At 35.7% G+C, this 8,157-nt stretch overlaps 1 long non-coding RNA gene across 1 annotated transcript in view; it reads left to right on the top strand.

Moving 5' to 3' along the window:
* The first annotated feature begins 5,887 nt into the window (after positions 1–5,887).
* LOC107974482 (uncharacterized) overlaps positions 5,888–8,157 on the top strand; it is a 56,964-nt gene continuing 54,694 nt past the window's right edge. The window contains exon 1 of the long non-coding RNA XR_001717289.3: positions 5,888–6,084. This is a non-coding gene — a long non-coding RNA (uncharacterized LOC107974482). The remainder of the gene's footprint in view (positions 6,085–8,157) is intronic.

Raw genomic sequence — 8,157 nt, 5'->3', positions numbered from 1 at the left:
CAATCTAGTCAGTGACCCTTATATGAAACTCAAGCCCAAAATTCTGCTTTTTAAATATCACATTGCAGGAGCTCTTTCCTAGGCCACTACCCAGGGCCAGATCTTTCCTTTCACTCCAGTAGATTTCTTCCCTGGTGATATGGTTTGGCTGTGTGCCCACCCAAATCCCACCTTGAATTATAATAATCCCCACATGTCAAAGGCAGGGCCAGGTGGAGATAATTGAATCGTGGGGGTGGTTTCCTCCATACTGTTCTCATGGTAGTGAATAAGTGTCACGAAACCTAATGGTTTTATAGATGTGAGTTCCCCTGCACAAGCTCTCTTGTCTGCCACCATGTAAGTTGTGACTTTGCTTCTCCTTTGCCTTCTGCCATGATTATGAGGCCTCCCCAGCCATGTGGAACTGTGAGTCCATTAAACCTCTTTCCTTTAAAATTACCCAGTCTCAAGTATGTCTTTATTAGCAGCATGAGAACAGAATAATACACCTCGTTTGCCTGAAGGAAGGCTCTCCAACAGATTTATTCTGCTCCTCAGCACCCAATTACCATCCAGAAAACCTAACTTCCATACCTCTACTCTACTGCTTTACATCTCTAATGCCCCTCACTGAACACAGAAAATCATTTAAGCCCATTCTATTATATTTAAAGCCCATTGAGTCTGGCTCTATCTCTCTCTTTTGGGACATCTCTCTCTTTGGGGACATCACTCCGTCTTCAATCCCACACGAGTTTCAGTCCTGACAATCGTGCCTTCTCCTCTGTTGAGTTTTCCTTATTTCTCCTAGCTTGAGGAGCATCTCTGTGCTTGGAGTTTTCTAACATCATGACTCTCATAGAGCAACTCTCCTCCTTTACCCAGTGCTGTAGTTATTGGTATGCTTTGTGTTTGTTTCACTACAGACTTCTGGAGTAGGAACTCAAGGGTAAAGTGATTAGCATGGGGTCTGGTGCTTTGAAGAGAGCCATAAGCATGAATTCTCCTTCTCAAACATTTTCTTCCCTCACACCTCTTCCCACAGTGTCTCTCAGACAGAAAGAACACACTAGGTGTTTATTTTTGGAACAGGTGGGTGTAGTTGGTCAGTTCTGGAATCGAGGCCATCTCTGAACCCCATCCTCTGTGCCTGCTGCTCCCCTGCCTGTCCTGACTTTCCTACTGACACCCACTGGTGTATGTCCCAATGTCTCTTCAAGGTCAGCCTGGATGCTGACTCCTTTCCATCCATACTGCTATTCCCGCCACCGTTTCTCCTCCTTCTGAACTCTGTCAGTGTAGATGGTCTGTTTTAGTGAATTGGCATTTAATCCTGCATTATTTCTGCTTTTATAAAGTTTTCATTTGTCCGGTTTCTCCAACTTTAGGACATGAGACCTTCCTTATATGTACCTTTCGATATATTTTCACACATGGAATTTGTCAAAATTCAATAATTCAGAGAATTTTAATAATACTTTTGAACCTACTGGCACACAATATTTTATAAACTTGCTAATACTCTGGTCTCCAGAAATAGTTACTGAAACTTGCCAAAGTTGCTTGATTTCTCTTTGTACACAAAGGATTTGAAAAATTGTTTTCCTCCTCAGTATTAATTAAGTCCGAACATATGTCCCTTAAAATACAGGACACTGGGATATAAAGCCACCACCTAATTAAGGGAAACAAACATGAATTACCATTGCTGGACCTCCCTTCTCCCTGCTTTTCCATAGCTGTGGCCCGTTGGGATCTCCTGACAATGTGGAAAAGAGACCGACTGATATTGCTCATAGAAATATCGAGAATTTTGTTGCTATCGTGACACATGGCTGGACACCATAAAATTTGGGCATGAACCTTTTCACCTGGTTCCAAATACTCTTGAAGTCTCTGTCCCCTTCTCTGACTAGAATAGCCACAGTCATAAAGAAGCGTGCAGCCTTCCATGGTCACTTGTGTCCCTAATCGTGGTCTATTTTGCCTGGAAAGTCTCCGTCCAGCAGCCTGCAATGAACTTAACATTAGTGCCCCCTGCCCCCAATTCGAGTGTTGAAATCCTAACTCCCAATGTGCTGGTATTAGGAGGTGGGGACTTTGGGAGGTCATTAGGTCATGAGAGTGGATCCGTCATGAATGGTAGTGCCTTTATAAAAGAGACCCGAGAGCTCTCTCACTCTCTTTCTACCCTGTGAAGATACAGCAGGAAATATGACCATCCACAACCTGCGTGAGGGCCCTCACCACAACCCAGTCATGCTGGTAACCTGGTCTCAGACTTCCAGCCTCCAGAACTGTGAGAAAATGAATTTCTCTTGTTTAAGCCTCCCAAGTCTAGGGTAATTTAAGAACTCTAACTAAGACAGAGCTTGTCCCTTGTATGGATTTTCAAGCCTAAAACTGCTGACTTTGAGAGAGATGATGAAAGGAAAATAGCTTTCTATATGGTTTGGGAGACTGGGGACATATGGGTGATGTTGGTGAGTTAGTGACTGCAGGGATCTGTGTGTGGTGGGGTGCTTGATGAAAAAAACTTGGAAAAGAATTGCTTTGTTACTAAATAGAACTGAGATGATACAATTTTTAGGTATAATTATGAAGCTTAATTATTACCAGGAAATCCTAGCTGCAATGTTTTATTCCTGCCTTTAAGAACATATTTGTAGATATTTTCTTTTCCCCTTTTTGAGTGAAGAATTAGCATGGGTCAAATTTTCTTCAGTTTCATCTTTCAGTAACACTTTTTTTTTTCATTTTTCTGCTAGTATTTACATGCACTTATTAAAAAGTCACCTAGTCCATTTTATTGTCATATTTTATTCAGTGCCTTTGCAATATGGACGTACATGGCCAAAGGAGCAATGACTCAAATATGAGTTTGTGAATACACCCTCAAGAATAGGCACTCCATGTAAAGATACAAAATGATAAAATATGTGGCTTATATGATTGCAAGTTAGTCTCAAGAAAATAAATACCATCTTTTGTATTTTTAAAGGCTCTGATTCTCACTTTGCATGATTGATTGAAAAAACTAAAGAGAATTTACTCATTCACAGAGAGTTAACATTATTCATACACATATGTATTTCGCTCTATAAAATAGTCTCCAACTCTCCTGTTGCTATTTTTTCCCATTCCACAGACCTCATTACACTAAGTAAAAAAATAAATGGAGTAAGCATGTACGTGAGGGAGAACTTTACAAGCAGATAAGTCTTCCACCGTTGAAACCCTGCCAAAGTCAAACTGTGCAGTTTATTTTCAAAGAAAGAGTGGTTATCACTTGCATACACCACTCCAGCTCGCCTCATGCCAGATAAAATTAATGCCTAAAAACTTCAACTTGACTTTAAAACAAAACCTTAAATACTAAAACCTGATCTTTATCAGGCTGTTATAGGAGAAGATGACATCTCTATGCCAACCGCAGATATCTATTTATAAAAGAAAGGAGTTGTACTTTGGCAATCATATTGCAGACCAATAAAACAATCTAAACCACTCCTCAGACAGCATAATCTACATGACTGCATTATGCTCACAACATGAAAAGGATGAAAAATAACTGACTATTCAAATATGTATTGATTTGGATCATTAGATTACAGTTATGTTGGGGCATATCTCCAGTAACTTTTCACTAGCATATTTTCATTGCACAGTTGAAGCTAGTTAAATCTGCTCCATTGATTTCTTATTTCAGTGAACTGCTGGACATTTTTGCGGGGAGGGAGATTAAGTAGTTTATACAGTGACACAATAACCAATTCAATTTCTAAAATTAGAATCTAATTATAAGGTGGCAAAAGCCTTGAGGACATAAAATGTGTTAGCCAAACTAAATAGATTGCTTTACATAAAGTAAAAAAAAAAGTGAAAAAATTTCGTAGTAATATTTTAAGTAAATATCAATGGAGTAAGTGTGACAGATAACTATTTCTTGTTTCATCAGGAATTATACTTTCTAAATAGTTATACTGATCCAAAATAATAATGGAATTAATTTCAAATGTACATGTATATATCATGATATATACACAAATCACCATCTTCATAAATATCACTCTTTAATATGTGAAATTTTTGGTATTTTTATATATAGACCAGTTATACAGTGACAGGAGGTTGACCATAAGAAAAAAAGACTGAAATTCTTTGACTGGAAAGTGCCGTAATTACCTTTCCCGTTTCAGAGTCTGTTTCACATTGTGTGACTGCTGTCATTTTCAAAAATAAGTCCCTTATAAAGTTAGACACTAGGTGGCAACAGAAACCCCCCTTTGCTGCCTTTGTCCATTACCTTGCATTTGAATTCCACTCTCTCTTATTGACTTTTAAGTTTCACATAAAAATCAAAAACAGGAAAGCAGCCACATTTCTATCACTCCTGTCTCATCATAATATTCCCTTTCTTATGATGAAAGATTATGTTTCAGGTGAACCAAAGTATTTCATGTGCCTATGATGCAGGATTTGGAAAATAAGTTCATCACGTTTGTTACATTTGTCATTTGCGTATTTAGCACTGAAGATGGTACGTTTATAAATGCTAAACAATGTATTAACATTTTATTGAACCAAAATAAGTTGTATGCTTTAATGCAAGCATCTGTGTATGATACATCAAATTCAATTCATGAAATACCATAATATTGATGACTTAGGTACCTTTTTAGCACTGCATTTCTAATAAGGATTTTCTCCTAAAGTGAATAACAAGAGGCGAGCTTATTGCCAATAAAGATTAAAGATGTGCTTTTCCTAAAATAATGTAAACTGGGAGGAAGAGAAGTATTCAGAGAAGGAACAGAAATTTAATATGATAGTATTCATTAGTATTATCCATAAAACCACCGTCAGAATATGTTTAAATTTTTATATAAAATGGCATTGTGGGTTTCAGGGGGAAAGAAGGGCAGAGTATTTGAATAGTGAAGTATCAGTCAAAATGAACATTTATTTTGTCGGCTGGCTCTACTGTATTGCCAGCACATTTACCTTGTTGTACTACACAAAGTAGGCTGACCACCAATTCAATTCAAACTGCTGAACTTGATGTATGGGGTTTGTATGGTTTAAGCCCCTGGTTACTTTCAAGTTTGCTTCTCTTGTTCTTTACCTTGCCGTGGTTTACATGGGTTGAATTGGGAAGGAATTTTTTTTCCAGTGAAATGATTATAGATTTTTTTTTAAGTTTGGTATCTGGCCAGGTTTCTAAGATTGTCTTCCTGATTATTTGCTGACAGTATTAATTGATGATACTCTAGAGACTGAGTAATTTTGAAAATAAGCATTTTCACTGTATCAAATTAAAAACTCATTCCAGATTAAAGGAGTCGAAAGAGACAACCAAATTCACTGCGTAATTTTTTACTGGATCCTGGATCAGAAACAATAAAGCATCGAGGAACGACTGTCTACTAGATAATATGTTTCTTGGGTATGTTATATTATGGTTTTATAGGAGAATATTCTTGTTCTTAAGGTGATATATGCTAAAGTATTTGGGGCTAAAATGTTATGTTGACTGCAACTAACTTTCAAGTGAATAAGCACAAAAAATATACATAGAGATGAAGAAAGAAAAAAGCAAATGAAGCAAGTTGTTAAAAAAAGGATGACCCTAAGATATGCTGATGTTCATTATATAATTCTTCACATCTTTCAAAATAAAAAATTGGGAAAAAAATCAATCAACTTTATCTCTGGAAGTACACAATAGAAAATATGTATTACTATTCTTTTATTTCCTACTTGTCCAGAATGAATCTACCATTTTCTCTAGATGAACTGTACTCCAGATATTCTAAGGTTAATATTTACTTGATTTTTTGTGGCTGACAAAAATTTTGTCTTAAGGGTAAGATAAGAATGATATTTGTTTCTTGAACAGATTGTAAGGCATGAAGAAGGAAAAAAACCACTTGTTTTTACAAGAAAATCTGTTCCTTCTTCTATAATCCCAACTGTCCCAAGCTGAATCACTAGGCATTGGATACACAGTGTGCTATCGGAGGCTGAGTCATCCCTGCTGCAAATCGAAACTGTGGATCTGAAAAGAATTTTCTCATCTAAACCAGAGCTTCAGTCTCTCAGGTGATGTAGTTTTTATGGTGTTATCAGTTTAAAAAATTTCCTCATAGAATGTATGCTTATAATAATCTAAATTCCAGTAAATAATATGACAGAAAAAGCATTTGGAAATATGGAATAGGAATTTTGATGACCACGTTTTGCTATCGAAATTTAAACCAGCTCCTGGGCGAGCATGTTAATGAAGAAAGCTGTTAACTGTTATATTTTTATTCAGCAAAACAGCCATTAAATATTGTTTGTTTATAGTACTCCACCTTATTCAAAAAGGAATTTGAGGCCAAACATGTAGTAAAAGAGCATTTAAGATATGAGTAGTTTGAAAAAGGAAATTATATTTATCACATTAGCACAGGGTAGGGACATAAAAAATATCAAAATCCATGTGTCAGGCTTTTAATAAACAAATAAAAATTCAGTTTCGAGGTGTATCACATGTCTTCTGAATGGAATCCTAGAAATAAAATATGTATTTTGCTTTCTTTGTTGAAATAGAAAAGTTTAAGCTATATGGTTAAAAAGAATAAATATATGTCATTTACATATAAAATATATGCAATGTAATATGTATAACATAATTATTATATGTAGATATATAATTATAGTACATATAAATATTGTACTATATTTAATTTATGTATGAAATATATATTTTAAATAATATATTTAATTAATATATTTTCATTACTCATTTGCTTATCATATATCTATAAATGTAGCATTTTAAAATTAATTTGGCTTATAAACATATTTGTAACTATTTAAATAATATAGGACTTTATTTTAGACAAAATATTAATTTTTCCAGAGTGACCTTATACAACTGCCATTCTCAAACCCTGATATTTGTGCTTATAACTTTTTTCATGACTTTATAATTTTTTCATTAGGTTTCTTAAAAATTGAATGTAGCTCCCCTGTTTCAAAGTATGGCCACATCGTGGGGTCTCCTGGGCTCTAAATCACTTTCTGAATGTGGATGGGGTGTGTCTACTTATTCGTAGTTGGATCTATCTGAGAAAAACCTTTGTAGGAGCTAAACATATATATATTTTTTACATACCATATACAGATGATCATATTACATAGGACACATGTGATAAATTAATAAGGAGAACAAAACTTTAGGACAAAAGTTTAAATAATCTTAAGAACATATTTCAGTCATATTTAAAAGCTTTCAGTCATATTTAAAAGCTTTCAGTCATATTTAAAAGCTGGCATAGAGGTGACTGAGTAAAAAAACTTGAATATTTTACAAACCACAATGTATATCTTACATGATCATGCTTATTCTTTAAGACACTTCCACTATGTATAAATGACAGTGAGAAAGGGGGGGAAATATCATATTACCTCTAAGGAGGGAAACCCTCTGTATTATAGTTAGCTGTTTGTTAAGCAAAGAGAGGAGGTTACAATTTATATCTTCCTAATGAAAAGATAAACTCAAGATTCCAAGGGAAAGAAGCTTAATTTTTTATTCTTTTACATTTTGAAACTACATGTTGGAAGAAGTGCAGTGGGTTTTTTTTTTCTTCTGTTTTTGTTTTTGTTTTTGTTTTCTCCAATTTTAAGCAGGCTGTCTTCAGTGGCCAAAGATCAATGCCCTCACCCATTATTCCCAGGCTCCAATTGCTGCTTCCTGCTAGGTTTGCTGTAAAACCAGAAGGACGGACAAGTAGGATTGGCAGCACCCTGGTGTCCTCTTGTTGCTCCTCTATCTGGGGCTGAGCCACATTATTCTTAGAGACTTCCTACAGGAAATGCTCAAAATTTTAGGAGAGCCAAGACATCCACACATGACTCTGCCCTCTGTTTTGATTATATAGAATTTGTTTTCTGAACTTCAGAACCTAGTTCAAGAGATTGCTTCAAGTCATGCACGTAAAGGCTGAATTCTCTTCATAAAAGCCTTTTCAGTTTTTCTTTGTGAAGCTTTAGGCTAGGGATTACCATTCAGGCCACACTCTCTCTCTCCATGTGCTCATTTTTCCTACTCACAGAGCAGAAGCAAATTTTCCTGCATTAAGAGCAGAAAAGAAGGCAAGATTTTGGAGATTCTGACTTATTAAA

Source organism: Pan troglodytes, chromosome 3 (genome assembly GCF_028858775.2).
Source record: "Pan troglodytes isolate AG18354 chromosome 3, NHGRI_mPanTro3-v2.0_pri, whole genome shotgun sequence".
Taxonomy (NCBI): Eukaryota; Metazoa; Chordata; class Mammalia; order Primates; family Hominidae; genus Pan; species Pan troglodytes.
This window is presented reverse-complemented; position numbering and strand designations above follow the sequence as displayed.